Source organism: Marmota flaviventris, chromosome 4 (assembly GCF_047511675.1).
Source record: "Marmota flaviventris isolate mMarFla1 chromosome 4, mMarFla1.hap1, whole genome shotgun sequence".
Taxonomy (NCBI): domain Eukaryota; kingdom Metazoa; phylum Chordata; class Mammalia; order Rodentia; family Sciuridae; genus Marmota; species Marmota flaviventris.
In genome coordinates, this window is record NC_092501.1 from 5,768,796 (window position 1) to 5,791,754 (window position 22,959).

The following is a 22,959-nucleotide window of genomic DNA, read 5'->3' on the forward strand; positions in this document are numbered from 1 at the left end:
TCTTCAGAACAAAAGGCCCAGCATGAATGTTCCTGTTAGTCCTGTTTTGCAAAGGGGCCATGTGAGGCAGAGTTATGAGAGATCCGGGATAGCTGAGGCCCTGGCTCAGCAAACAGCAGGGAACCATGCATGTTCCCAGGGTCTCCACTCTGCACAGCAACTACTCTAAGAGGTTGTTGCTCAGACAAGTTGTGTGCATATTCTCTGTTGGACACCTGCAGTTCTCCCTTGTGAAGGTAAATTAATGCCTCATGTAACAACTGTGAATGTCAATCACAACTGCTGGAAAAACAGGGCCAGGAACACAGGAGAAAACTGACAGTGTCACTAGCCACCTGTTGGAGGCAGAGGGAGAAACGCACTGAGGGAAGGGAAGACAGAAATCTGTCCAGAAAACATGCACCCGCACACTCACACATATATACACTCCCCACACTTGCACAAACAGGCACAGGTATGTACATGCATACGTACACACACTGCACACATGTTGCACACACACTTACTGGCACACAGCACACACAGTGCAGGCACATGCATACTTGTTTTTGCCAAGGAGGCGCAGAGGAAAAGCTGGTCTTAGTGCCCCCCCCGCCCCCCGCATGGTGGTGGGAAAAACCAATTTAGCTTTGGAAAAGATCCAGAGCACACAAGGTCCAAGTTTCAGAAAGAGAGACCAAGGCCAGGGCAGCCAGAATCCTCAAGCCTCCTTCTCTGTGGTGTTGGTTGGTCTTTTCTGGGCCCACCCTGCCCGCTTGACAGATTTCACATACACTTCCGGATGCTGCCATGAAACGGACCAATTCCCACCGACAGGGGCCCCCTTAGGAAACTTCCGTGGCCAGGAGAGGCACCTCCACACCAAGACCCATAGCTCACCCTGTGGGTAAGGACCATCCCAGAGGCCTCTGAGAGTGCCTGTCCCTCAGCTTCCTAGAAGGGATTTGTGCTTCTGAATGCATTGCTTGACTGCCCAGCTTGCCACCTGTACAACAGAGATAATAATCTCTGCACCTCGGGGCTATTCTGAGGGTGAAAACCAGCCACAGCAGTGCTCAGTAAGAAGCAGAGGTTTTTTGTTGCTTTACCAACCTGTGTTTATACATGAGATATTTCACAATATAATGTTACATCACGATGGTGGATATCTCAATCAGAGACTGCTCCTGAAAACTTGTGTTTTTTGTTTTTAAAGTCTTTTCTCTAGCCATGAGTAATATATGCATGGTAAACTTTTTATAAGTTTCAATCAGCTTTGATTTGAACAGAGTTTGATGAAATTTGGTCTGTAAGAAATTGCATCAAAAAAAATGTAGATTTGTGAACCCCTTCCAGAAACAAATCTCACCGAAACACCCATGTGTGCGTGTTGATAAGTCTGACCTGGTGGCCTGTGCTTCTGTTGAGAAAAGGATAAGGTGTGTGCACTTTCCCTTTGGCAAGGAGCACCTGACACCTGTGTGGAGGAGCAGAGCTGATTTTTAAATTGAAGCGTATTATCTATACAGGACAATGCAGCACACAGTTCCACGAATTTTCACATGGCCACACCTATGCGCCCAGGACTCAGAAGGAAAATAAGACCAGCACCTAGACAGTTCCTCTGCATCTCTTTCCAGTCACTCTCTCCTGGTCAGACTGTTGGCCCTGTTGGTATTTTGTTGATAGAGTCATGCAACACGTTTTTTGTTGTTGTTGAATTGCATTTGTCTTCCTTCACACACATTATGACTGTGAGAGGCTTATGTTACTGTGGTTCATTTATTCGCATTGCTAAGCAGAATTTCTTTGTGCAAATGTAGAATTTATTTATCGTTGCTGGGCATTTGAACAATTTCCAGGACAACAGTACAAAGCTGTGAACTTTCTTACATATGTCTTCAGGCAAGCCTTTCTGTTGAGTCGGTGCCTAGGAGCCAGTTGCTGGGTCACAGAGCATTCCAGATGATTCTATGACAGGATTTCACTCACACTCTCAGCAACACCATTTGAGGATTCCAGTGGCTCCGTCTCCTTGCCAACACCAGGCATTGCCCAGCTGTTTGACTTTAGCCCTTCTGACGGGTGCAAAGTGGCGTCTCCGCCTGGTCTTAATGAGCCTTTCCCTGATGATTAATGAGGACGAACACATTTCCATTATTAGCCACTGGGATATCTCTTGTGTAAAGTCTGTTTAGGTCCTTGGCCCATTTAGAATTGTGTTGTCTTTTTTTAACTAATTTGTAGGACTTCTTTCTATTTCCTGGGTGCAAATTCTTTCCTAGATATACATATTATAAATATCTTTCCCCACAGTGTGGACTGCATTTTTACTTCCTTAATGGTCTCTTTCATTCCAGAGCTCTTAACAAGGTCCAATTTATTAATCTTTCATGCTTCATGAAGGTGGTGATTATTTTCTCTTATGACATTTTGTTACTTCAGGATTGTAAAGAGGCTATTGTTTTAGTTTTCTCCTGGAAACTTACTTGTTTATATAATCTTTTACCTTAAGATCTGTCCATCAGGAATTGGCTTTTGTGAATGCTGAGGGCCGTGACGTGGGGACTGTCTGCTCCTGGACCCTTCTCATATTTCCTATCATTCCCCCTCCTCCCACAGCACCATATTGGCTTAATTTTTGTGACTTTAGTATGAATTAATATTTGTTAGTGTAAATCCTCCAACTCTGCTCTTCAAACTTGCCTGGGATTTCTTCAAGAGACTTAGATTCAGTTTGTCAAAAAATTGTGCTAGAATTTTGCTGGCATATTAATTTGTGGATTAATTTTGGGGGAGATTAAGATCATTAAAATATAGGTTCTTCTCTATCTCCCTCCAATATTTGTCTTCTTGATCTCAATAATTAAAACCAAATTATCCCAGATATCTTGTATAGATTCTGTTAGATGTATTCCTAGATTTTTGATTTTACGGTGCTATTATAAATCATTCTTTAAAAATTGTTTTCTATTTATTGATAGTAAATAAAATACAATTAAATTTGTATCCTGCTTTCTTGTACCCAGAAACTTCTTGTTTACTTAAAATTTTAATACTTTTTAAGTTCATTTATGTTCTTATGTTTTCAGTTATGTCTAAAAAACGAGCCTCTTGTACCTTTTTTCCTAGTGCTGCTGCCTTGGTCTCCTCTTCCTGTCTTATCAAAGTGGTTGTCCATGGCATCTCCCTCTCCTTCCTGGGCCTCAGAGGGAACCTTGCCATATTCACCAACAAACCTCACAGTAGGAACACTGTTTATCAAGGAATAAAAAGGCAGAGTTGAGAGATTTTTTTTTGTGCTTATGGAACGGTTTCAGTGTGACTCCTTGCCTCAGGATGGTGTGGTCCGGAGGACACGGGGGACAGCAGCGCTGACTGGGCTGGGCCGGAGTCCTGAAAAGCGGGGGACCCTTCCCCTGGAGAAAGGAAGCTCCAGAGCAACCCCAGGCGGAGGCTCCTGAAGAGCTTGGAGGCTGGAAACCCACAGAGGCTGGGGCTGGGGCTGGGCCCTACAAGGGTGGTGTGGGGATTACGGGCTTCTGAGCACCCAGAACACGCACCAGGTCAGGGCTCTCCTCCCTGGAAGGCTGTGAATCTGCCCGTCAGCGGGGACTTGCAGCAGGGACCTGGCAATGGCTTTCTGTGGAAGCTACAGGCCCCGGGCCACATGTGCACCACCTGTGGTTGGTGCCCCTTTGCCTCTGCTAGCTAGAGGCCTGTGGTGGGCATTCACCTTGCCAGGTGTGGCAGGGTCCGGGGAGGGTCAATCCTGCAGAGGTGGCTGAGGCTCCGCCTTCCCAGGTCTTCCAGGATGGTCCCCTGAGGCAGTAAGTCCTTACCTCTAGAAGCCCTGGCTCCTTTGAATGGAATGCTGATGGTGGGAGGTGGAAGCCATTCATTATTTACTGAGCCTCCTTCTTCCACTCCTCCCTGCTGTCAGACTCCTGGAGGATTGGAGCCATCTCCAGGGCAGGAGCTTTGTGGCTCTCCAGGCTTCCCACTGCAGGGTCCTAGGTGAGTCCTATCACTGGCTCCAGGTCAGTCCTCCGAAGCCCTGGTGAGTCCCACCTGCCCCTTGGCCTGCCATGAGATTCCAGTGTAGGATTCCTCTCTGTGGAAAGGGATTGCTCACTTATAAAGAAGGGCCAATGTCCCCAGAAGGGCCAAGGTCAGTGTCTGAGTTCCTCTACTTGGCTGACTGTCCTTTCTAATTGCTGCACACCTCCAGTTGTGACTGCTTTAACAGGAACGAACTGGCACCAAACCTGACTTTTATTTCCCTCCCAATCTCTGGCTGGCAAGAGCATCTATTCTAAGGGAAATAGATAAAGTCCTGGGCCTGGGAAGGGCTTGGGCTAGGGGAGGGGAGGGAGGTGGCTGCTGGGGCCTCACTGCAGGGAGCCTGGAGGAGATGCATCTTGGGATCTTGGAGAAACTTCTATTAGGACTCAGATAGGTTTACTTTTACACGTGATCACGTTTGTGCTGGTCTGTGGAGGACCCTGGAAACGTGGCAGAGGCTAAGTGTAGCCAGGTACAGTGGGTCAAAGGAGACAGGAAGGATACTTAAGACCTCTCCCAGGAACCCAGAAAAGGGACAGAAATACGGGATTTGCTTCTCACAGGAACGGTGATATTCTTGTTTGGTTTTTTATTTCTTTTCCACAAATTACCTTCAGTGATATTGAAAGAAACAGTACCCTTGAGAATGATTTTGCAATATGTAAAAAAAAAAAAAAAAAAAAAATCCTTTCTGGGATTTCCAGGAGATAAATCTTATGAATATCAGTCTACTATTCCAAAGTTTTAAGAAATTCATGAAGAACCCCAGACAGTCTCTAAATTCTCCCAATTAAGTTTTAAAGTAACTCCTTTTATTGCTTAAGAATCATTGAGCATTATATTATGGTACCATGAAATAAAACTGTGCTAGCGGGGTAATAATATATTAACTTCTTGGGGTCCATTTAAATGCATTTGACTCCTGCAACTTAAAGAACAGGGGGGCGGGCCCTCGGCTATGCTCGCTGAAATCTGGGCGCTTCGGACCTCATCCTTGCTGCTTACGAGGATGGTCACAAGCCCCCCCATTCCAAAATGCTCATCTTGAAAAGGACCGTCACTGCCAATGCTTCTTCTGAGCCTACAGATCCACAGGACTTGAGGGTTTAGACCCCTCACTCTGCTCCTACAAATGTGGGGTGTGTGTCCTAAGCCCCAACAGTTGTCCCCGTAGCCCCAGAAGCAGACAGCTATCTTGAAGGTGGTTCTCACACAGAGCAAGCTTGAGCCATTGGTAATGTCTGGAGTCATTTTTGGTGGTCACAACCATGGTATGTGTGTGGGGGGGACAGCTGGTGTCCAGTGGACAGAGGCCAGGGAGGCTGCTGGACACTCCCCACTGCACAGGACTGCCGCGACACACGACTAAGTCATTCAGGGTCACCCCAGCTGAATCCGGGTTGGCATGAAATGACCACACTGAGCAGAGAAAAGACCTTTTTCTTGGGTTTCTTCAGCGACGGCTCCTCTACTGCAGCTCCCACAGGGGAGGCAGAAAAGAGAGGAGGAGGAGGACTTCAGAATCCCCTTTTTATTGAGGGGAAAACACCCGATGAGGGGTGTCAGGTCTCAGGGGATTGGGTCTAGCTTCCTGGTGTCCTGTGGTCAGCAGATTGACTGACATCTTGGAAGGCCACACCCATCTCAGGTGCTGTGTGGGGATCGCAGGTAGAGTGAGTGAAAAGGACACACACACGTGCATGGCCCAGACAGAGAGGCAGCGTCAGTCCAGTCCCCTCAGGGGCCATGGCTGCCTCACCACACAGGACAGCCCCCACACAGAGGACGGCCACAGTGCTGGCCTTGCCCTGAACTCACCTGGCCTGTGCCGGACTGTGAGCCCCTTGAAAGCAGGGCCGCCTCTGGCCGATCTTGGAGTGTCAGTGAAGGAGTAAGGATGCGCTTCCCCGTGTCCTTGCTTCACAGCCGACTTCTCCGTCCATGGACCAAAGTGCCCAGGTCTGGGTGCAGGGCGACCCCGGCACTGTTCCCCTGTTTGAGCTCACAGGTGGCTCAGCAGTGTGTTGGCAGGGTGCCCGCCCATCACAGCCATCCGCGGGGCCTGCAGTGCCTCATGCTGGTCTCACATTTTCACAGGGACGGTCTCCTGCAGTGCTCAGGACAGACCTCTCCTGCAGTCCTCAGGAGAGACCTCTAGGGACATGACTGTGATTGTTTAGGGAGAGGGATGTGGCTTCTCTCTGCCCAGAAGGGTTCTTTGGCTGGGTTCCAGATGGAATCGACTCGAGACAGATGAACAGGGGAAAGCCATCTTACTTACATGCCCACCTGGGAGTCCCAGGAAACCTGAGGCTGGAAGAAGGGCCAGGTGACGGAGGCTCTCCCAGCATCCTGAGCTACGGAAGGGAATGGGTGCTCGGAAGCTGGAAGACAGTGTGGGAGAGGAAAGGGCTTGTCTTCCTCTGCAGACACTCTCCTGGGTCATCAGGGCCGCCTGGAGAAACCTCTTCCTGTTACAGGTACCTTTACTACTGCAGAGAGTTTCCAACTTTTTTTTTTTTTAAATAGGTGTAATTTTTACTTTAAACAAAGGGTCTCTTTTTCAAAACAATTCCTGAGTCTGCAGTTTCTTAGAAAAACCAGAGTGAAATTTTCTGAGGTCTATTTTGGGGTGGCATGTTCTGGTCTCCTACTGAATATTTTGAGGGTGTGGGTGTGTCCTGGGTGCCAATAGTAGTTACCTATTAGAGATGGAAAAATGGACTCTGGGGGGTCAGACCTCTCTCGCCCACAGGTGCCCATCAGGCGATCTGGGAGTCCTGCTCCTTGCTGAAGTCACGTAGGGCTCCACGGTGCTGCCCAGGATCCATTGCTCAGTGCCTTTGGGATGAGAGCTGGGGCCTTGGGGCCATTCTGCAGTGTCAGATGAGTGGCGTCGTGTGACAGGCATGCTGTGGATTGGGCTCTGTGTTGGGCCACACATTGGATGTTACTGGGTGAGCTCTCTCCACTGAGTCCACTGCTGCACCCAGACAGTGAGCAGTGTGCCGGTCAGTCTGACAATAGGGAGCTTGGGGCAGGGGATTGGGGTATTCGCTGCTTCCTCTGGTGTAAACCCTCTCACCATGGCCAGAGTCCAGGCCCCATCGTGATGCCCCTCAATGCAGTGCTGGGCAGGGTTGCACTCACTTGCCTCATAGCCAGTGGGAGCTGGCCATGGCACGGCCCTGCAAGGGGCCACAAGGGTTCCCCGGAGTCAGACACCCACCCACTGGGAATCTCAGTGTCTGCAGAGTTGGCAAACAGCAGGCTCCATGGCAGATGAGATCATGGACATTTGGTGAATCACAGAAGGAGGGGCCCTCCTGAGAGCTTGCCTGCTCCCCAGGAGAGGGAGGGCAGCTCCACAGGACTTGCTCCCAGGACTTGCTGACCCTCAGGGGAACACAGGGCTCCAGAAGGCTAGAGGAGCATTGTCTGGAACCACATGATCGAGACCCACTAAGACTGACTGTGACTTCAGAATCGGAAGCCGCTTTCCTGGGACACAAGCTACTGACTCATTGCTTCAAGCAGGTGACTCTGCCCATCTGACAGATGGGGCCGTCTCCATGTCCGCAAGGCTGCTCGGGCTCCCGTGAGTGGCTCAGGTAGCACGAAGAGCCAGATTCCTGTCTGGGTGTTCTGCCTCATGCTGCCCGTGGACATGAGCCATTCTGTTGAGAGGTCTCTCTGCTCCTGTGTGGTTGGTAGGTTCCTCTCCTGCGGAAACTGTTTGGTTTTGGTGGAGGAAGACCACGTGGAGTGTTAGTGATGGCCGTCCATCCCGGGCAGGGCCTGGCCTTTGGACTTGGCTCGTGTGCTGCCTAAGGGGGTGCAGGGTGGTCAGCACAGCCAGCTGGACTGGGAAGCCAGCAGAGGCCAGTGTGAGTGTGTGGTGAGCGGGAAGGGGAGGGGCTGCTCCACCGCCCACCAGAGCTCCTCTGGCTGGGCTAACAAGGGCCCCGATGCATCACCCTGGCAGGCAGCTGCTGGACGTGCCTTCCTCTGGGCAGGCTGTCCTGTGGGGCAGAGGGGACAGAGCCAGTCAGCACCTCAGCTGGAGGGGGCCCCTCTGCCTCTCCAGCTGCCAGAAATGAGTGTTCTGTGCCTGGCCTTGGTGTTTACTCTCACCACTGTTTTCTGATTACCGGGACCTTCCTGGTTCTAGCTTTTAACTCCCTAATTCAGCTCCCGGTGGGGGATTCTTTCTCACTTATCTTCCAAATTGACACCTCCCCCATCTCCCTGGTATTCCTATCTGAAGGTGTTGATGGGTGCTTAGCACCCATCATGCCACTGGTCCCTGAAATCTCCAGTCTGGGGCTGGGAGCCAGCCAGTGGGGCTGGCCCCTCTGTGCCTGGCACCCCTCTCTGCCCATGGCTTGCCCGGCCTCTGTTCCTGCCCTCTGCTCTGCTTGGAATGGTAGACTTTGTTTCTCTGAGAGTCCCCTTGTTCAATTTGCAGCTGCAGTTCCAGGAGGTGACATTTCTCCATCACATCCATGCCCCACAGCACCGTGGGCATTCTCTGTTCCCTGTGGAACAGAGCAAAAATTTTTGTCATCAGGGCCACCGAAATTCCACAGTCCTGCAACCCGATTTTAATGACTTGCACTGAAGCTTGTGTAGCGATGACAAAATGCAATTGCTTACAGTTTCCCACCCACGCTCGCCTGCGCTGCCAGAGCCCCAGCCAGCCGCACTCTGCCGTCTCCTCACCAAGGAACCTCTCCCAGCGAGGCGAGCCTGGCGTAGGCTTGAATGGAATGTGCGGGAATTCTCATCACGATTCCGGGAGCAGAAGCAGGCGGCACTGCCTTTAAGATTAATTAGAGGGTGAGGGCCCACGCCCACGCCCGGGAGCCCGCGGCAGGCCGTGAATTATGTTCTCAGTGCGCTTCAAGGGTTCCTTCCTCCACATCATCTCCCGGCTCCCCCAGCCGTTCTCAGACATTTGGCTGCGCACATTGACTCAGTTTTGGTTCAGTCTGAGCACCTCTTTGAGAGAAGCCAGGGAAGAAGCCAGTGGCAGGGTGCTGGCATCTTAAATGACCTCTGAGAGTTCCCCTCAAGGGCTTGAGCAGTGCACTTGGAACATGGAACCTGGAGGACCTGGGAACTTTGTCCTAGGAAATCCTGTTGCCCATTTTCACGAGACCTCTACGCTGAGAACGTTCTTTACATTTTTAACGGGTTGGTGAAAATACATTAAAAGAAGCATAATCTTATGTGATGAGGAAATTAAGCAGAAGTCACGTTTCATTCTTCAGAAATTAAGCTTAGAGGAACACAGCCACGCCCGTTTGTTTACATAGGGTCCCAGGCTGCTGCAGTAGCCAAGTTGAATCCTTGTGTCACAGGTAGTGTTCCCCTTGGAGCCTATGGCACTTAACCCTCTGCAGACCCACCCCCGGGACAGAGAAGCAGGTGCCCCTGTGAGGGTGCCTTTGGTACTCCAGCCGCTGCCAGAGAAATGCCGAGCTAAGGTCTCTTCCTCGGGGCTGAGTTCTGTTTTTTGGTGATGCCCCCGAATGAGGTCACTCTGGGTTGGAGCGTGTGCCCTCCAGTGTCACAGCTGGCTTCTGGGAGTCAGGGCCGCTCTCCACGGGGAGGCTCTGTGGTGGGGACGGACACGTGACTGTGTCATGAGATGAAGTCGCTGGGCCTCCAGCCATGCACTGAGCACGCTAGCGGCTTATTATGTGCCATTTATCACTGTGCCTCGGACGTTCAGCAAAGTGAAAAATAGTTTTGCCAAAGAAGTAAAGTGGAAAATTAATTTCAGTTTTCCTCCATTTGCAAGAAAATACTGAAATTAAAGATGAAGGCTGTAATCGCTGCTGCGGTTTAACCTTTGGCTAATCTCACCCACGCTCAATGGCGGGCTGGGTACTGCTTGTTTTATCCTGAAAATGATGTTGCTGGCCAGTGCAACCGTGTAGCGAGAGGGGAAATGTCTCCTTCTCTGTGTGGCTTCCTCTTGGAGATTTCAGGGGACAGTGGCACGAGGGTGAAGAGATGGCGTTGGTAAGGAAGAGTGGACACTGTGAATTGAAAGCCTGCCACCCGCAGGGCTAGAACTTGACACACAGATGTCACGAACTGAAGTGACCTGAGACCCTCACCAGTGCCAGGCTCTTGGGCCTTTTAGCCTCCAGAACCATGAGCCAAAATAAAACTCTTTTCTTTTTAAATTTCTCAGTCTCAGGTGTTCTGTGACAGCAATGGAAACTACATCATCTAAGTCGGCTAAATCTAAGTCAACGCATCCAAAGACTAGTGGAGGCTTTTTGGTAGGTTGGTTGGTTTTTAAGCAGAGGGTTTAGCAGAGATGATCCAACTTCTCTAGGCCCATCTTTGGATCAATTCTACCCACACTGGCCATTAGTGACCATTTCAAGGGGCTGTGTCTGGCTCTGGGGCAGAAGGACAGGAGAGGAGGAAGAGTCAGGGTAGTGGGTGGACGGGCGGCCACCTGACCCTATGCCTTTCCCTGCTGCCTCCAGTGCTGTGCTCAGTGGCAGCCTGAACAGCACTGTCAGGGGCATGTGCCAGCACAGGACCTGCCCTCGATGACTGACAGGGGGCGCTGAGAGCAAAGTCAGGGAGGAAGGGAGGTCTGTAGGAAAGTGAGCCCCAGGGCCCCGAGGGCAGGGGAGCCCTGTGGGTTTCACTCCTTGGAAATGGATGGTGCAGAAAATGCAGGAAACGTCCTGCTGCTTACACTAAGGTTCCAGAGAGCAAGGGACCAGAAGTGACCCACGATACGCAGCAGCAGGAGATGGTACCACGAGGGTGAGCGAGGTCCTAGACAGCCCTCCAGACTACCAAGGATGGTGGACAATTCGGCCAGCAGGTGATACATCAAGGAACATTTCTATATCAATTACCAAGCATTTCTGCCCAAAGGGACGAGCTTCAGTGATGTGGAGAAGCCCATCTTCAGACGACCATTTTCCAATAATTCAGGAATGAGCTCCTGGCCCTTCCCCAGGTCCCCAGGAGGCCTGGCCCAGTTCTCCACTTTCCCCTCACTGCCAGATGTGGGCGGAGCCCCTGCTCCCTGGTGGTCACCCCCGTGTGGCATAAAAGGAGAAGAGCACCAGCACCAGCCATGCAAGGGTGGCACAGGAGGGCACGCTGAGGGACACGGGGCGGGGCTCTGGACGGCCTATGAGTAGACCTGGAGGAGTCTGGAGGGACTAGTAGCTGGCCCTGTGCCCAAGCAGGAAAGGAGATAGAGAGCAGCAGCTGGGTGTCCGGTCAGGTGGCTCATAGCCCCCCTGCGGGATTTCAGGGCTCTCTGGCCAGGTGGACCGGGAGCAGATTACAAGGGGCCTTATATGTCATGCTTTGGGGTTTGGATTTCATCCTGAAGACAATGAGAAGCCACTGGAGGACTTTCAATGTGGGAAGGAGGGGGCTTGATAAGGCTCAAGTTTCTGTCTTAGAAAGATGCTCTGGCATGGAGCCCGAGGCTGCTCTCGTCTGGTCCTTAATGAAGCTTGTAAGATAATACGAGATGAGGGTAGCCTGGCCTGGGGTTTCAGCAGTTGGCATGAATAAAGGTGGAGCTGGACCAGAAGAAAGCGAGGAGAGGGCTGGGTGGGTGCCTTTCTGCAGCGCAAGCAGGGAGAGATGGCTTCCCTGTGAGCCAGAGAGCCAGGGGTCTGCCAGGAGGGACAGACAGCAGCTGGGCCATTGGCTGCTGGGGAGAGAAGGCTTCTGATTCCACACTGTCAATTCCTAAAGAGAGCACTTTGGAGGAGCAGGGGGCGGGGCGGCAGGCATCTGAGGATGCGAACTTTATTCTCCCCCGGGAGTAATAGTAACGCCTTCCAGAAAGAGACAGTTCTGAAGTTGGGGGTGTGGGGAGAAAAAAGTGAAAAAGGAGGAGCAGCAAGAGGTTGTCTCCGCATATGACACAGCAGGGAAGGGGACCTCAGTGCAGTTCATCCGAATGAATCTCAAAAGCAAAACCAGAAAATTCTAGTAGGGTGTGACAGTGGTGTAATAACATTGCAAACATTTACCGACAGGCACAACAATGCCTCACGTTGTTGGAGGAGTAGTACAGATGCCTAAGACCTAGAGAGGATAAACAGCAAACTCAGGATGTGTTTATCTGAAGAGAGATGCAATTGGGGAAGGTACTGGAGGCTTCAAGTGTTTTGGTAACATTTATTTCTCATGTTGGATGGTGAATGTGTGCAATCTGCTATGCTTTATACCTCCATATGTCTTAAATATTTTGAGTTTTTTAAAAAAATCATCCCAAACTCATTACCCAAGACCATCATTTTAACATGTTTCCTAGGAGCAACTGTCCTCTATCTTATGCAGGACCCCAGCTCCCAGGGCACTGTCTGGCCCTCAGGCTTAGGATGGGGGCTCTCTCCCGGGTCTGGTCTGGGGTCACAGTTGGTGATAGTACACAGAGGTGTTCATGGTGTTGGGGCCTTGTGACGTCTGCAGGAACCTTTCCTGCCCCTTCTTTTCAGAGATCACAAAACAGATCCAAGAAGTAGGGTGTCTGAGTTGCCATTCATACTTAAGAACCCCAAATCCACAATTGTACCCTCCGGACATGAACTTGAAGGCCACCGTGCCCCTTAAGGGCTATTTGTTCTGTGCGGGGAACCTGGTTCTCCAGCTAGCAATAAGCTGCTGGTGTGTTGTGCTCAGCTGGAGTTCCACAGACTGGTTCATAAATTGAATTTCATTTTCAGAACCAGGATGAAATGAAGAAATAATTTCACATACTATACGTTTATTGAAATTATATCAAAATAAGCAATGAAGGAAAATTTCTCTTGGTAATATAATTTCAAGGATCATTTCATGAGTTTGCAGCCAGAGGAGCCTCTGAAAATGTCGAGGTTTGATAACCATGGGGGGGAAACCGTCCGTGTTCTATTTTGAGCTTGAAGGGAGTAATGGCACCTCACTGGCTCCCGTCTCCCTCCCTGTCCCTGCTCCTCACGTTCCAGTACCTCTGTGGTGTCTGCTGTTGATATTTTCAGCTGTGCGATGACATGGTGGGCACCGTTCTTTTGCATGATAGAGCACGTGAGCTTATCATTGTGGAATGCAGCAGCCATGGGCCGCTCTGCCCGTGCCACCAGCTGGTTCTGATGATATCAGAAAGTGGAGGCTCATTTGTGATTCGATGCGGGCTGAGCCAGATATTTTTCACCAGTTTTGATTAACAGGAGACTGACTCACTTCACAAACTCACAGACATTCACCAAAATTGTATAATTTAACAGAAGTTTTAGGGCAGGTTGAAATGTTAAATGGACTCAGGCATCAACAGAGTGGTGTCTTTGTGGAACGTAATGATTTCTGTCTATTTCTAAGAATGAGCGTCCTCTGAGATGAGCTAAGTATTCAAGGAGAGAGAGGGACGTCCACCTGCCAGCGCCTACCGGCATTTTCAGCTGATGCCCATCCCACTTGCTTTGACTCACCTGTGACCTTGACCAAGTGTGACCCTAGTTTGATTGGCGTATTTAAAAGCGTATGATGAGACCTGTAAGTGAAAGTGTCAGCCTCTCCAGTTCCTTTTCTTTTTTGAAGCTGGCTCTTGGATGCCTCTGTGTTTTATTTACCCACTCCATTTTTCCCCAAAGCCCAATCCATTCATCTTGTAAACATTCAAGGTTAACCCAAGGTCAGCTGGTGAATGAGTAAGAAATGCAATGCTGATGGCTCAGGTGGGACCAGCTTTGTCACCACCCAACCTTCCTTATTTAATTGCCTGGTTCTCAGGTGAAATCCTACTAGGATGTGCAGATAGCATCTTAGGAGAAGTTGCTTCTATTGTGTGGACCACAGTCAAATCATCTTCCCTCACTAAGAGGATATTTAGAGATTTTTGAGCGTTTTGAAAATTCCTGAAGAAGGTGAGTGCTGTGAGATTACAGTAAGAAGGTCTGCGGTTCCCAGGTCGAGGCACCGGATAATCAGCCTTCCTCTCTGCATCTCTTTCCTGTTTTGATGCTGGCTTGATTGTGCTATCATTTTGCCGAATATCTCACCCAGGTATAATCAGCAGGAGTAGTCATTTGAAATAAAAGTGCCTTTGACTTGCATACACATTTTCTGAGACAAAACTAAATACAGAAGTTATTTTTAGCTTAACACGTATTGTATTGCCTCTGTAGCATTTCTAGAGAAAATTAGTAGCAGGGATGGGCTGGATGAGGAAGCTATCATTGTGATAGCAAAATTAGCAAAAGGAATAGAGGGCTCACTTTTTCGTGATTACTAAGTGTATTGCACTGTGCTTAATGGATTTTTATTATATTTAATGGGATATCACAAATGTGCAAAATATGTATACAAATGTGGGTAGCTTGATGCATTTTTACATGTATGTAACCTACAATGACCACCAAATCTAGACAGACTGTCCAGTATATTGTGTCTTTTCCTTTTTTTTTTTTTTTTTTTACTCCATCTCCAGCTGCCTCATTAAGTGCCCCCATTCTGACTTCTGTTGCAATAGATTACTTTTGCCCCTAGACTGGATGGGAACAGAATCATGAGGCGTGTCCTCCGGTGCCTGGCTTCCTTTGCTTTGCATCCTATCTGGGATCCTCCTTGTTCTCATGTGTGTGATGGCCTCACATTCTTTTTCAGAAATATTCCATGGTACAGATATTACATTGTACAATGCAAAATATTTCATTGTACGATTATACCACTATTCCCTGTCCTACTGATGGTGGATATCTGGGTCCTTTCTGCTCTTTGGCTTTATAAACAAAGCCAACATAAACACTCTTGTGTGTGTCTTCAGTGGGTGTGTCAATCACTTCTCCTGAGCAAAGGCCTGGAGATAGGATGGCTGCAGCATGCACCCGCCTGGGGTTTATGCTGTGCATAAGGTCCCCAGCAGTTTTCAAGGTGGCTGTCCCACTCCACCCTCCCCTTGCGTTATGTGAGAGCCGTGGCTGTCCTGTGTCCCCTTAACACTGACATTGTTGAGCATTTTAGTTTTAGCTCTTGTGTTTTTCACTCTGGTCATTCTTATGGCTAATGGGGCTGGGTATCTGTTCATGGGCGGGGAGGGCACTAGGTACCCTTTTTAATGAAATGCCTTTTAAAGTCCTTTGACCAGTTTTTGAATCATGCTTTTTATCTTTTTCTTATTTATTTGTAGGAGTTCTTAAAATATTTAGGACATAAGATACACATCTCTTTTCTCCATGTATGGCTTAATATTTCATTCTCTTAATGGTGCCCTCTGATGAATATTCTTGATTTCTCTAAAGTCAGATTCATTCATCTTATCTATTAAAACCAGAGCTTTTTGGTGTTCTTTTAAAAAAAAATATTTGCATTCCCCAAACCCATGAAGACATTCTCCTGTTTTCTTCTAGAAGCATCACAGTTTGACCTTTCTCACTTGGGCCTGTGATTTCTCCGGAATGGGTTTGTGGTTATGGTGTGAGGCAGGGATCAGGGCTCCTCACCTTCCCCAGCAGACGTGGGCTCTTCCCCACCCCCACCCCACCTTGCCGTGGGAGGCAGGGCGTTTGACGTGTTTCCTGTCATTCAGTTCTCACGGTAACCCTACGATAAGGATACTGACTTCATCCCTACCACGAGGAACTGAGGCTCAGTGAGATTAAGTGCCTTCCCTAGCTGTGTAGCAAGCTGTGCCTTGGCGCTTCATCCTCTGCTGGGACACACTCCATGCTGAGTGAACTGAGTGACAAGGTGGCAGGGAAAGCCTGCGGGGGAGTGGGATGGTGTGGCACCTCAGGTGAGTCCTTTGCAAGCCAGCTCCTCCTGCCAGAGCTCAGCCTGGCCTCAGGTTCTCTCTCCACTGGCTCTGAAGGAGATCACTGCTGAGGTGTGTCCTGGAGAAGAGCCTTCTTTGGGTCTGGCAGCCTGGGAAGGTGGAGCCGGGTTCCACCTTTGCAGAGACAGCTCCGGTGTGGAGACCACTGTCCAGTCCTCTTCCGCTCCTCGGGAGGACGTCCTTGACTGAGAGTGCCCATTCTAGTGCCGTCACGTTTGCTTGGGTGTTGTGGGAGGAGATTCTGGACCATTGAGGAGCCTTCGGTCCTGGGTCTGAATTTAACACAGGCAAAGGTGGACCCTGTAATGGCTCCAGTCAGCACCTGAGCACAGGCAGACCGTCCCTTCCTTCAGCAAGCATTTACGGAGTGTTTCCTGCGTGGTTCCAGGCATTGACAAAACAGCAGTGGATTAGAGGTGCAACCCCCTGCTCACTAGGAACTTATGTGCAAGGAAGAATCCCTTAGAAAGCTCTTCCAAGCTGGCAGACCTGGAGTGCTTTCAGTTAAAGATCAGCTGAACTTGAGCAACCTCCACCCCAAGCTTCTCCACCCACACTGGTGTTTGGACTGCTGAGTTCTTCCAGGTCCTTAACTATTTCTAGTAAATGCTGCTTTGTCTCCCAGAGGTTGGAAACTGGAAGGTGCCTGGACGTGCCTTGAGAGGGCAGTGGGTCCTGTTGCAATGAACTCAGTCACAGGCATTGCTGTTGTGGTGCTGACACCAGGCTGTGACCCTCGCTATCATGCCGATCTTTCCAGGTTATGGTCGGCAAGGGCACACGGCATCCTTGTTAGGAAGGAAAACAGTTTGGGACTTGCTCCTGTAAACTGCTGGTTTCTGCTCCCCTCTGCCTTTTTCTTAGAGGCATTGTATGACATGACCTCTGATGCAGCCTGTGACCTAGGGTGTGAATTTAGAGTAATTGTCTCTAGTACTGGGATCGCACGCCTGGGGTCTGCTGAGATCCAAGTGGATTTCGTTTAATGAGGTTCTTTTCATTTTCTTTACTAATTTTCAGTTTTTCTGCCTTCAGTGGTTTTGCCCATGTCCTCCTTACACACTACTGTATTCCATGGACTCAGTCCAGCTGCGTTCACCAGACGTCGGGATTTCCTATCCAGCATGAGAACCCATATCCGACAGCAAGGAGGATGAGTCTGCGTGGTGGGGCAGGAGGAAGGGAGCAGTTGAGGCAGTTATTTATTTAAGCATTTGCTTGGCACCCTAAGCACACATTGTAAATGCTCTCTCTAACCCCAGGGCAGCCCTTCAAAGTAAATCCAGTTGTCCTCCTTTTGGAGAATTAAGGATTAGAGGGATGAATGGCATGTTCAAGGTTTTGAAGCTGGGATATGAAGAACAAGGATTTACACCTGGTCCATCTGGCTCCTCCCTCCCCTCTCTGTTCACCCTAGTACCCCAAGAAGGAGAAAACACAGAGGAGGAGCAGATTCATTCCAGTGTTGAGAAGATCATGGCACTGGAACGGTTTAAAATTTAACATTTTACACACTTGAGACAGTTGTAGGCTTCTATGCAGTTTTAAGAAACGACACAGAGCTGGCTCAGAAGCCCTTTCCCTTATCCCCCGCCCCCACCATGGGAGGCTCTTAGGAAGCTGCAGTGCAACATCTCAGCAGGATGTGCCATCGGCATGCTCAAGACTGGCCCACCTCCATCAGCACCGGGGTCCCTGCTCTAGTCACACACACCTTCCTCTTGCTCCTGCTTCTTCCACACTCTGGCAACTACATGTTCTCCATTTCTGTCATTTTACCACGTCAAAAATGTTGCCTAAATGGAATCGTAGACTACGTAGGCTTCAAGTTGGCTTTTCACCAGCACCATCCCTGGCAGGTTCATCAGGTAGCGCCTGTGTCAATAGTTCATTCTGTTGTGAGGACCTGGCTGGACCTCAGTTTGCTTGGCCATCCATCACCTGAGGCCCCGGGTGCTCTCCAGTCGCTCCTGTTGTCAGACACAGGCGTTTGTGAACTCAAGCCTCGTTTCCCTGGGACGAGTGTCCTGGACTGCGATGGCTGGGTCACACAGTAGCTTCATGTTTAGCTTTTCCAGAAGCTGCCACCCTCTTTCCCACAGTTCTGTGTGATTTTAAATTCTCACCGTCTATGGATGATGCATTCTGTTTCCCTGCGTCTTTGCCGGTGTTCGGTGCTGTTGATACTTTAGTTCGCTGTTCTGAGAGGCTTGTGGTGGGATGTCACTGTGGTCTTAACTTGCGTTCCCTGTTGGCTCTGGATGCGGAACGTCTCTTCCTGTGCTTACTGCCATTTATGTCTTCTTCAGTGAAACCCACCTTCACGGCTTTTGCCTATTTTCTAACTGGATTTTTTTTTTCTTTTTTACCTTACTCTTGAGCTTTGAGAGTTCTTTATATATTCTAAATACCAGTCCTTTGTCAGACACGGGATTGCCAGGTATTCCTCTCACCTGTAGCTTTCATCCTCTGGACAAGGGCTTTCAAGGAGTAAAAAGTTTTAACTTTGATTGAGTCCAGCTGTTAATTTTTCCTTTTATGGATCATCTTTTTAGTTTCACTTCTAAGAATTCCTTGCCTATCCTTAGATCTTGAAGTTTTCTTCCAATGTTTTCTTTATATATAATGTATTTATATATATATTTTTATACATGTATATTTACATTTTACAAAATATAAAAATGGTTTGACACCCATTTTGAGTTATGAAGCTGTGAGACTTGGGTCCAGAGGTTTTTTGGCCTGTGTATGTGAAGTTGCTTTTGATTGTTGAAATGTCTGCTTCCTCCACTGAAGTGCTTGGGCGCCTTTGTTGAGAGTCAGTTGGTGCCATCTGTGTCAGGCTGTTTCTGCTCTAATCCAGATCTAACAGGTGTGCCTGCCTCCACCATAGCCGAGATTACTGAAACTGTACGATTCATCTTGAAATCAAGTAGTCTGGTTTATTCCACTTTATTCTATTTTTCTATGAAATTATTTTAGTCATTCTAATACCATTGCATTTTCATATAAATTTTAGAAACATCTTGTCTATATCTATGAAAAATCTCGTTGAGATTTTGATAGAAATTATGTTGAACCTCTATATCAATGTGGGAGGAGTTGACATCCTTACTATGTCCATTTCGTGATGTGGAATGTCTATTCACTTGTTTAGATCTTTGATTTCTTTCCTCAGTGTTGTGTCGTTTTTAACACAAAAAATGTACATATTTTGTTAGATTTCTACCCAAGTATTTCATTCTTTTGAGCAATTTTAAGTAATACTATAATTGAACATTTTTTGTGTTCATAAATTCATAGTCGTTATATGAAAATCCAGTGTTTTTCTATGTTTACTCTACATCTTGCAACACCATCGGACTCACTTATTAGTTCTAAGAACTATTTGTGAATCCTTGGAATTCACAAGGATATTCCATGAAATATTCCATGTACAGAGTCATGTCGTCTGCAAATAGGGGCAATTTTATTTTTTTTCTTTGTAGTGCTGAGGATTGACTCCAGAACCTAATGAATGCTAGGCAAGTGCCCTATCTCTGAGCCACATCTCAGCCCTCTTCCTTCCTTCCTTCCTTCCTTCCTTCCTTTCTTTTGTTTTTGATCTGTATGTTTTTGTTTCCTTATCTCATTGGCTAGAACTTCCCATGTCATCTAGAATAAGACAGTTAAGAAGACATCTTGCTCTCTTACTGATGTCACAGGAAATACATTCAGTCTTTCACCATTAGGTATAATTTTATCAGGCATAATGTTACTTGTTGATTTTTTTGGTATATTTTGCAGATTTTTCTGAGAGTTTTTGTCGTGAAGGTATGTCAAATTTTGTTAAATGATTTTTCCCTACTGATAGGATCACGTGGTTATTTTTATCTTTTTAAATGTTGATTTTTGAATACTTTTCTAACCTTGAATTTCTGTAATAAATCTATCTTGGTGATAGCATACTATTCTTTTTCACATATTAATGAAATTCTACTTACTAATATTTTGTTAAAGAACTGAGATATAGTGGCTTGTAGTTTTCTTCTTTTGTATTGTTTTATCTGATTTTGTATTTGGATAATAGAAGATTCATAAAATAAACTGGGATGTATTCTTATTTTTTTTACTAGGAAGGAATCATGTAGAATTGGTGTCAGTACTACGCTTGGGTACAGTATTCTGTGAATGTTGATTAAATCCTGTTAATCGATCATGTTGTTGAAGTTTTCTGTATGTTTGCAGATTTTCTGTGGAGGTCTATCAATAATTGACAGAGGGATTTTGAAGTCTCTAAATGTGACTCAGATTTTCCTATTAATTATCTTATTATCGGTTTTACTTCACATATTTTTCAGCCCTATATTTTGGAACATGCACATTTATGATTTCTAGGTCTTCTTACTAAATGGATCCTTTTACTCTTACATAATGTCTTTTTCTTACTCTGGTAATTTTGTTTGCTCTGAAGTCGATTTCATCTGATTTCGGTATGCCCTTATCTTTCTTTGATTAGTATTTGAATGTTATGTTTCTCTCCTTTTACTCTCAACCTGGATGTGTTGTCATCTTTGAAATGAGCTTCTTACAGACAGCAAATTGTTGGGTCATGCTTGGTCATCTACTTTGCTAAGCTGTCTCTTTTAATTTGTAAAATTATCCAATTTACATTTAACATAATTACCGATCTATGAGGCCTAAGTAAGCCATTTTATTTATGGTTGTCTACTGTTCTGTTTTTCATTTCAAAAGATCTTTTTTATTCTGCCTTCCTGTGAGTTACTGGAACATTTTTTAATAATTCTTTTATAACTTACCTGTAGGGTTTTTGAATACGTCTTTATGTAGCTTTCTGTAACTCATGCTAACCTAGGTGTCATACACACTAACAGCTTATTGATGTCCATAAACAGGCATTTTAACAGTTCAAGCCAAGCACAGACACTTCACTTTCCCTTATTTATTAATTATTTGAAATACTTTGTCTAAATTCACTTAAAACCACATCAGACAGTGTTATTAATTTTGCTTTAACCTCACAACATAATTCCCAGAACTCGGAGCAGGAGGAAAGCCGTGGCGTGCCCCAGACTCTGTCTGCAGGGTTCTTTCTTCCCACACCTCAGAATTCCTCCTTCTGCCTTTTCCGGCCAGTGTAGACATCTGCACTTAGCCCTGGTCATAGGGTAAGTCTGCAGGTCACAAATTCTCTTAGTTTTTCTTTTTTCCTTTTCATCTGAGAAGGTTTGACTTCCTCTTCATTTCTGAGTGTATTTCACTGAGCGTGGGATTCTGGATTGACATCTTTGATTTAGCACTTGAAAAATCACTGTGTATTTCTTCTATGTTCCCAGTTTTGATGGGAATTCCACCATCAAGGAAATGTTTTCCCCCCGTGATAAGATGTGTCTTTTTACCTGACTCTTTCAAAGCTTTTCTTTGGCCTTTTAAAAGCTTGATTCTGATGATTTTAGTGTGGAATTTCTTGCTTGTTTATGATCTTTGGGGTTGGCTGAGTTTGCATATTATAGATTTATGTCTATTGTCAAATTTCAGAAAATTTCAGCCACAATTTCTTCAAGTACTTTTCCATTTCTACCCTTTTCCCCTCCGATGACATGCATGTTAGACCTTTTATTAGTCTCTCAGGTCTTCGTGTTCCATCTTTCCTTCAGCCCATTTTCTCCTGTCATTAGTGTGGGGATGCGGTTCTGTCCTCTTGCTTACTGATTCTTCCCTCTGTCCCCTCCATGGTGAGCATTTGCCTTGTTATTGTATTTTTGACTGTAATGTTTTCTTCCCTTGGGCCTGATGTTTTTCACTTCTTTGCAAAGGCTTTATTTCTTTGCTGAGCTGTTCCTCTCCTTTGCTTCCCGTGCGGTTGGAACTGCTTGCTGAAGCATCTTTATCGTGGCTATTTTAATATCCTCTCAGGTAGTTCCTGCGTATTTGTCATCTCTGTGTAGACATCTACTGATGGTCTCTTTTTTTCATTCACTTTGAGATATTCCTGCTTCTTGTCATGACAAGTGATATTTTCAGTTATGGTCTGGACATTTTTGAACCATGCGATGAAGCCCCCGACCTTATGTAAGCCTTCTGCTTGAGTTGGCTTCTTCTGACTCAGCCTTTGCTGGGCAAGAGGCAGGGGCCACCTTGGTGCAGCCAGTGGAGATCCGGGTTCCTTCCTGGGATCTGCTGCTGCTCTGGGGGCTCCTCACCACTGCTGGGATCGATGGAGTGCTGGATGCCCCCTCGGCCTTCACTGATGGCTCCCTGGTGGGGAGGGTGCGCAGTGGCTTGGGCCTACCCCCTGCACCTCCCACTGTGACACTGTGGTCACCAGTGGGTGCAAAAGCCCTAGATCTCCACTTGGCCTCCTCTGGTTCCACCCAGTGCCCTGTTACTGTCAAGTGAGGGTCAAGTCCACACTGCCAAGTGGCCTTCCCAGGCCCAGGGGTGGCCACATTACTGGCAGGGACAAAAGCTCTAGTTTCCTGGCTGTCTCCTCCATCACCGGTGGCCAGTGGCGATAGGGTTCCTCCCTGTAGCCTCACAGTGTGGAAGTCCAGGTCCCCACTGGCCTTAGCTGCCATGTGGGTATCTGGTTACAGTTTTCCCGTGGGGTTTGGCTGGAGCAGAGTTGGTTGTTATCTTTGGGGGCTTCCTGTCTAGCTGGCTTGCATCTGTCTCTCCTGGTCCTTCAGCTGGAGAGCAGGTTTCAGGGGACCATTTTGGGGAGTTCTTTGCCCTTTAAGGTTTTCAGGTTTGTGGTCCCCACAGCTCCAACGAGGCAAAGGGAAGCCCAGGGAACTTATCATCCTGCCGTTCCGGGTCCCTGAGACCCTAGCTGGTTGTGCCTTTTTCCCTCCTGAGCCTACCTGTGCTTTTTATAGACAACACTCAGTAAATGCATTGCATTTTGTGGAAAGAAAAGCCATACTCTCCATCTCCCCTGGAGCAGAGTCACCCGTGACTTGAAGTCATTGGAGCTATCTTAATGTTTTTTTAAAGTTTGTCTCTAAGTCTCTGTTTTTTTTTTCTATTTGTTAAGTAATCTGTATTGAAGTGCACATTCATACACAAAAGAACTGAAGTCAAACATGTTATAGCCCAGT

At 47.5% G+C, this 22,959-nt stretch overlaps 1 protein-coding gene across 2 annotated transcripts in view; it reads left to right on the forward strand.

Moving 5' to 3' along the window:
• Window positions 1-22,959, forward strand: part of C4H10orf90 (chromosome 4 C10orf90 homolog) — a 183,930-nt gene that overhangs the window by 69,669 nt on the left and 91,302 nt on the right. The window lies entirely within an intron of this gene.